Raw genomic sequence first — 8,862 nt, 5'->3', positions numbered from 1 at the left:
AGGAGGGAGCGAGGGAAAGAGAGAAGGAGGGAGGGAAGGCGGCACCGCCGCTCCCGCCCCGCCCCAGCGGCCGCCTCGGGGGCGGTGGCGGAGACGGGGCCGCTCCGCTGTGGCCGGTCCGTGCCGGTCGCTGCCCGCGGGCCCCGTGCGGCGGCCGGACACCTCCGTCTCACAGCATCACAGAATGGTCAGGATTGGAAGGGACCTCTGGAGATCATCCAGCCTAACCCTGCTGCCAAGGCAGTGACACCTGGAGCAGGGGACGCAGGAACGAGCCCAGGTGGTTTTGGACGTCTCCAGAGAAGACTCCCCGACCTCCCTGTGCAGCTGTTCCAGTGCTCTGCCACCCTCAGTGTAAAGTTGTTCCTCGTGTTGGGGTGAAACATGTTGTGTTTTAGTTTATGGCCACTGCTTCTCATCCTGTTGGTGGGCACCACGAGAGGCTGGCACCGTTCTGCCATCCACGTTTGGGATATTTACATATGCATCGATGAGATCCCCTCTCAGTTTTCTTTAGTCTAAACAGGCCCAGCTCACACATCTCTCCCCATAAGAAATGTGCTCCAGATCTCTCATCACCTTTGTGCCCCCCCCCCTCCCCAGCCCTCTCCAGCAGCTCTTTGTCTTGTGCTGAGGAGCCCAGAAATGGGCACAGCACTCCAGATGTGGCCTCACTAGGGCTGAATGGACAGCTGAAATCTGTGTCTCCCCACAGACCTGTGCAGTGACAAGATACCCCCTTCTCCCCACAGCACGCATGAGGTGAAAACACTCCCTCCTCCTCACGGCCCCTTCCTGCAATGCTCCTCTCAGTGCTCCCTCCACAGTATCACACCAAGCAAGTGGCCCCTTCCCACTGCCGTGAAAAGGTCAGTGTTGGTTTGCATACTGAACTTGAGTTATTTCAAGGCTGCAGTATTTAAATGGGAATTTTTCCATTTAAAAAATGAAAAACAAAAATTCTGAAAGTCTCTCAGATTGTTCAGTGGCCAGGCACATCTTTGTCTTTATGGAGGTAGTTTTATGGCGGGGTTTCTTTACTAAGGGCACATTCCCAGCCTCTGGAAACACATCCTTCTCTTGGCCCTTTCCAGTAACTACCCCTAAAATCAGATGTTTCAGAAATTATTTTAAACCCATTACACAAACTTTTTAAAGTCTGCAATAGATGTTAACAGGGTGTTAAGTATAAAAGAGATATGGTGATGAGCTTTGTCGCTTCCCAAGTAATAAATCACAGAATATGGAGTCACAGAATGTTTTGTGTTGGAAGGGATCTTAAAGATCATTTTGTTCCAACCCCCTGCCATGAGTAGAGACACCTTCCACAAGACCAGGTTGCTCGGAGTCCCATCCAACCTGACCTTGAACATTTCCAGGAAAGGGGCATCTACAACTTCTCTGGGCAACCTGTGCCAGGGCCTCACCACCCTCAGTAAATTATAGAATCATTAAGATGGCAAAGGAGGTTTAAGACCATCAAGTCAACTTGGTGTAATTGTAGTAGTGTGACAGAATCATATAGCAACCTGAGCAACATTTTAAGTGTGCTTTAACTGTTATATCTAAAGTATTTGAGAGTTATCTTTTATCCCAGCCTGTTTTCTTTCCCGGTGTCCTGTACAACCCATTACCAGCATTTGCACCCTCTTTGTTTCCCTTTAGTCTGTGACCAGGACTATTTCAATGTGAGTTAGTGGACCTTTTCCCTTACCAGGTGGTGTGGTGCTGTTGAGAGATATCCAAAGGGATTTGAAAATGTTGAGCATTGGTAAATAACACCAAAGAAGTTCAGTAAAGTTTGTTTCCTTGCAAATAGCAGCACGCCTACATCACAAACTAGTGGGGCAGAGTTTGGAGGCAGGAGATTTGTTGCTCATTGTCGAGGTAGAGAAGGAATATTTTCTGGGTCAGAATGGTTCTGTCTAAATGAATGCTGCTCAAATAAATATTCTTCATTTTCATTCATGTTCACTGAAGAAACAGAATCATCTGACCAAACACAAACTTCTCACAGCATCACTGTGTTACTTGCAGGATCCAGCTTGTCTTACTCAGGGGTCCCCAACTTCAGAGTCTAAACAATGATGTAATGTTAGAAAAATGAAGGAAAATGACTGCAGTCAGAATAACCAGGCTGTTTTGTTGGTTAACTTTTGGATGCCACTTTACTCATCAGATGAACAATAAAGCAAGTAAATCCTTTTCCAGGTCCTTAATGCAAAAATGATTTCAGTTGTTCTTTCCTACAGTAATTCTAACAGGCGTTCTAGTGCAAGCTAGCAGCAGAGAGAAAACTATCTGCATTACTTACCAGCTTTTATTATGAGAAGAAAAGGACTTCTGAGTGCTGAATGTCCTGCACTGAACTTCCAACAGGCAGAATCTGACAGAGGTGGTCAAGAAAAAGATTTTCATAGTATTGCTGTAAGTTAAGTCTAAATCAGCACCTGAGACAGACACTGGTAAAAAATTGTCAGGATTGGCAGACAGCATGTGACAGCTTTACAACCAGCTTCGCATGCTTTTGCCTTATATTGCTCCTTTCTAATTTGTGTCTCACTTTGTTAATTAATGCGTCTTTTAAAATGCCAGTGAAAGAATTACTGAACAACACTTTATTTATTTAAAAGGCAGCCAAACATGAAAGCAGGCAGGGAAACAGGAGATAAAAAAGCCCTTTAACTTCTGAACGTTTCAACAGTTGTCAGTTTAATTCTGTGAACTTAAGGACTAAAGGGATCTTGCCACAATTTGAATTAACTTGGCTATTAAGGAAAGACCGCATAGAAACAAACAAACCTTAGACTAACTGCAAAAGTTTTATATTTGGGGCCCTAACAGACCAGGATATGATCTATTGGTTCCTACTCCTGTAAATGAGTAGGAAATGAGGTTGTCTTTTTCTTGTGTGTGAGGACACCTCATTTGTGCATTGCAAATTATTTCCACTCTTGAACTTAGAAGCAGACAACTGTTTTCCTCGCTTTTGTTGCAGGCCATCATTAAAGCAGCCCAGATAATCTTAAAATCTTCCATTTCTAGAATCCATGTGTCCCATCCCTCTTCTCCCATTTATGATGTGTATGATATGTGCCACATCCTGATAGTTACATTTCAGTTCACATGTCTAATGCATTGAAATCTTTCCCTTTTTCCCTCCTCTTGGCTGAAATAACCTAGTCCTATAATGCAGAGGTTTGAATAAAGTCTCCAAGGGGTTTATTTTTTCCTGATAATTACCCCACTGCTGTCTTGTCCTGTGACTGCAAAGGCTTAGCACTCCTCAAAGATTGCTATGGCAACACTTTACAATGTTTCAGAAACCAGGGTACACTTTGGAAAAGAGAAGAAGGAATTATAAAAAAAGGAGCAGGCTTGCATGTATTGACGTAATCTAAACAGCAGAAAACCAAATACAAATTGCATAAAATGATAAATAGATTAAAACCCCCCCCAAACACCAAGAAAGCAACAAAGCAAAAATAAAACATTTTTCTTCTACTAAAACTAAACGCAGATCTAGTTTATTTTTATGTGTGATTACAGGATTATAAGCTGCTGCCATGACAAAGTGAACTGAAAATAAAAAGAAAATCCTTTATTTCATTCACTGATATTTTTCAATGGCATCAGAAACTGCAGTTTGAATCTTCATAGTTTCTCTTTTTCAGTGAAGTGAATTGGAATGTGTAACCAACTGTTTCATTGCTCTTAAAATAAGCAAACAAATATGTGACTAAGGACTTGGAGCTAGATGGTAGAATTAACAGTAAATACTAAGTCATCTTTCCATCTGCATGTTTGGTACTCTGTGGGCTGAGAATTCTGAGGGATGGGAAATAAAAAAAAGGATGGAAAATAGTAATCTGCTTGTAAGTCTAAGAGTAGAAACACTTTACATCTTCCTTTGCATTTGTTCTCACTTTTCCCTGTGGACCTGAAAATTACCGAGAAGAGACTTGTGACAGAGGTGAGGAATTTCAAAACATATTTTCTAGTTCTTATCACTTTACCAAACATCATTTGCAGAACTTCCTCTCTTGAAATTAATCTACTCAGTCTCAGTCTTATTATAATTTTTTTCTTTCTGTCAGTCTGAAAGTTCTTAGCTTGGCTTAACCCTCCCTGTACCTCTGTATTTCCTGTCCAAGCTCCCCTTCGCTCTGTCGTGCCAAGGAAGGGTCTGTCCTCACCAGGCAGCAGCTCCCAGGTCAGCCTTGTTACAGTGCCTGTTTCCAAGCATTTTCAAGGACCAGCATGCTGCTTAGGAACAGCTTTGGAGGATGATGATTCATCCAGACAACAGAATTTCGACTCATTATGTGAAATGATGCTGTATTTTTATAGCAAATATATAAAATTTACTGTTACATTTTTGAAAAGTTGGGTTTTATGTGTTAGAGATAGAGGAAGATTATTTTTAGACCATTATAAAGGGACTACACTGAACTCACTTATTTTCCATTTTTGTTTTAGATTGAAAAGTCCTAGGAAAGTAAATGCAGTTTTATCACTGTTCTCTGCTATCTCTTTAACAGAAAACCAATATCCTTTGTTAAGCATTTTCCAGAAAACTTAGTTATATAAATGCTGCAATTAAGTTGAGAAATATCTAGAAAATTTCTGCTCAAGAGAACCCCAAACTTCCAAAGCCCTTTGACAGCTGGTTCCATATTTCTATGATTGAAAATGTGATGGAGAATCTGGATGTCTCATAAATGCCGGCTAGTATTAACTTCATTAATAATAATGAGCAAATCCTTGACAGAATAATTTGCATGAAAATATCAGTTGTATGTGGCCTATAAGGATGTGAGAGACTAAAACAAGATTTTCAAGCACAAGGGGTAGTCAGCAACGATCTGTATCCTGTCATTAATTAGGTTTGCCCAGGAGTGTGTATGGGATAATGAGCCCTGGTACAGCTAAGGCCATCACAGGAATACAAAAGGAATTGTTCACTAGCAGATTTGCTGACATTATCCTTTCCTCCTGTTAGAGTGGCCACATAAAAAATTCCCCATCACCTAATAAACTATAAGAGAGTATATCTAATTTGCTTGATCTTGACTACTGTAGCTTCTTCTACTGCTATTCTTGAAGAGGAGCTAGAATTTATCTTTTTTAATTATTATTTTGACTATGTATGAGCTTTTCCATGTTGAAATTTTAAAGTGTCAGATTCAAAGTTATTTAAGAATCCACATCTATTGATATCTAGTTTAATTGGTGTACAAGAAAGCTGCAGTTTTCAGATGCCTTTATATTCATGTTCTAGGTAATTTCAAACCTGTGAAACTCTTTTCACATTTGTCTTAAGTTTGATGGAAACATCTTTCCCTGGATAGTGTTCACAAACATTCCCCATATAGGCCACCTATTACTACTAATTATCTCCACGGCCTTTATAATGTGGAGTGAATTTAAAGCAAGTTTCTTCCAACTGAAAATCTAATCTATTCTATTCTATTCTATTCCTTTATTTACAAACAAACCCTTCCTGAATTATGTAGAAAATGAGACAAAACAATTATGGAGAACTTACCTGAAGTTATAATAGCACATACTTGGCAAGCACCAAAAAAATATTAATAAAATTTTGCAGTGAAGGGGAAAATATAATGTTTAAACAATCATTTAGCACTTTATACAGTTTTGCTGCAGGCCATCTGCACCAGGGCTTAGTACTGGTTAAGAATTCTTTTTCTAGTACTAAAGAATTAATATACTAATTAATATATGAGTTAATATAGAATTAATATTGAAATATTTTAGTACTACAAACCATTTGGCTAATTTTTCTCCTGCCACAATTAAGAGAGGAATATAAAAATATCAGTGAATACAATTTCTACAAAAACATGAAGTTGCTTTATGGTGGGGATGTTTTGTTTTGGTGTTTTAGCAATGTCATTTTTAGGGTTACATTTATGCCCTCAAATCACATTTTGTAGGTACTAGTATTACTAAGTACTTTCATAAATTCTTTCCCTGGTCTCTTAATAAAAATGAGAGAAACGTGTTGGGCAGAATTTACCTCTTACTCAGGTCAGTTTTCCCATACACAAAGTGTTTTAAATCAGAAGTGACAATGTATCAAGAACATTTATCCAGAGACCCAACAGCTCCCGCAAATTCACATGGTCTCTCAGACCCTGAGAGTAAACATCTAGATTTAGTTCTGAGATTAACACATCTAATATTGCTGTGATTCTCAACATGCATAGGTGATGGCAACCACTCAGAGGGCTCAGAAAGCCCTGGGTGGCTCAACATCTTCCGCTGACAGCCAAAATAGAGAGGAAAGTTTGGAAGTTTTGGAACTGCTATACAAGATTCTGCAGAGCCTATGATTTTTTTTTTTTTTTGGTTCTGACTAACTGGGAAAAAATAGTAGATGGTTATGTTTTCAGTGTTGCAGCTTATAAAAGTGTTTGCGAAGATGGACTGCTATTGGAGAGCATGCTCAGGTTGGTTTTGTTTTTTTTTTACTAAAGTGAATGCAGTTCTTAAGCTGGATGACACAGATATAGCAAAGAGAATGTGTTTCTAGACAGCACCCCAATTTTCCATTTGTCTTCCCTTCTCTTAATGGCATCTTTCCTCTAGCTCTCCTCACAACTCCATATCAAAAGTTTATCATGGTGGCTAAGAGGAGAAAAAAAAAAGTACTCTCTTCTCCACGTGGATGTGCAATAAAGATATTTGACAGAAGCAACATTATGGTATTTATGACTTTGTTGGAAGCCAGCAGATTTTTTAGAAGCCAAGAGCATTCCAGTTCAGGAGGCTGGATTCTTATTGTCAGGGCTCAACATCATCTATAAATCTAAAAGAATTGGACAAACAAAAGCATCAAAAAGAGTTCCATGAATTCTCCTGTCAAGTCAAGCAGCTAAAATCCTGAGAAAATCAAGCTAGTAGAGCCAAAGTTAAGAGTAGTGACAGACTTTATTCTGCATGCCTAGCCCCTTGATTCTAGGCTTTTTTCAGCATTATTTTAGTTCGAATGACACCCAACCCCAACAACCAACCCACTTTTCAAGGGCTAATAACATGCTCTTTTCTAGTTGTTAGGTTTTAAGATCTCTGTAAAATCCCTCCTAAGTTTGGGTTGTGTGTGTGTGTATGAATTAACTGTCTCCTGAACAGGAAGTGGTAGAACTAAACCCAAAAGTCACAGACCTGTGCTATGTCCTGTCAGCACTTTGCCTTCCTTCACAGTGGGACCTCTACTATTTTTTTTTCTTTTTACATCACATAGCCTTTTTCACCCTTCCTGTGAGAGTGTACTTCCCTTGAGCCTCAGATCACTGGCTTGAAAGCAATTCACTTGACTATCTAAAGCTTTGGTAGCTTAAATTGAGTCATCAACTCATACATCAAATAAAAAGGCTAATTACTGCCAAAAGACAAACACAGTTTTTATTCACAGCAGATCTCTGTAGATAATATCTTACCCAGTTCTCAGGCATTCTTGCTCTACACTGTCAATAAATGTGCCCTTTACCTGTGACATTCACCCTGAAAAATTTGATGGCAACACTTTCTGACTAGTCTTGTGCTTGTCTATAACTTGGCAGGCTTATGGCACAGGAAACTTGTAGCATGACAAGATTTTTCATGATTATGAGTAGTTGTTCAGCAATGGAATTCTCCTTTATGGGCCTGTTCCAAGAACTGTCAAAAAAATCTTCCAGTTCAAGCAGGACAGTTTTGATCACCCCCTTAAGTGGTTTAAAGAGTCCAATTTCTTTGCCAAGGTTTCAGAGAAAGAAGGCAATTTCTCAAGGCACACAATATTAGTCACCAGCCTATCGGTCACTGTTACGAGACAAGCCTTGAGAGTCTGATGGCTGAGGTCTATTAACTGCTCACAAGATTGATAACAGGGGAAGTTGCAAAGGAAATGTTGGATTTTCAATCGGTTTGACAATGTTTTACACTTCTTGCAATATTCCATAATAGAATAGATGCTGCCCAATATATGATATTTCATCAGAAACTATTTGTCATTTAGGAGTTCATAAACACTAGAAACAAAGATTAGAACTCAATGAGATAGGCACTGCTTATCCTTCCGAGCAGATTTTGCTATTTCATTGCAACCCCAGAAGCATGAGATATTCAAATCCTAATAAAATTAATCTACTGAAACAGTTTGACATGAAACTCTTAAGACCTGACCTATGTTAATTAAGAAACTTGAAAAGTCCTAGCCCTAGCCTACAGTGACATTTCATAAAAAATGGAAAACGAGGCAAAGCTCAGTTCTGAATGGTGGAAGCACTAGCAAAAGAATGGTGGTATTTCTCCCTCCCCAAGTGATTTATGTTCTCTAAGGATGGAAAGAAAGCGCACTAATTTTTTTTCTTTTTTGCAACACTTTGATGCACATATCATAGTTTTAAATCTGACAGGCTACTTCAGAAACCTAACAGTCCAATTTATATTGGAATAAATACATATGCTTTTTTATTTGTAACTGGTCCTGAGTTACATTTTAGATGTTGATCAAAGGCTGGTTTACTGTAATCACATGGGTCCCAGATTTCTGGATTCTGTGACATTTGTCTTTTCCTGTCTTGACACAAGAACTTTTAAACACTTGCCCACCAACACTGTAGAGCAGTTACCTACTGCTACAATAGCAGAGATGAAAACAATATGTAATACAGTTCCTTTACTTTTGCCCAATATGCGTATTTTTCATTGTCTCCACATTTGTTTGCAATGTGCATTCCACCCTCTTCCATGTCAGTCTTTTATATTTCTCCTTCTAAATATCCTTCTAGTATATTTATACTATTTTTCACTTACTATCTCCACTCCCAGTCCTGTGACAGCACCTTTGACTTT

The sequence above is a fragment of the Pithys albifrons genome, chromosome 8, assembly GCF_047495875.1.
Source record: "Pithys albifrons albifrons isolate INPA30051 chromosome 8, PitAlb_v1, whole genome shotgun sequence".
In the NCBI taxonomy this organism is placed as follows: Eukaryota; Metazoa; Chordata; class Aves; order Passeriformes; family Thamnophilidae; genus Pithys; species Pithys albifrons.
The sequence above is the reverse complement of the archived record's forward strand: the minus strand, read 5'-3'. Positions refer to the sequence as shown.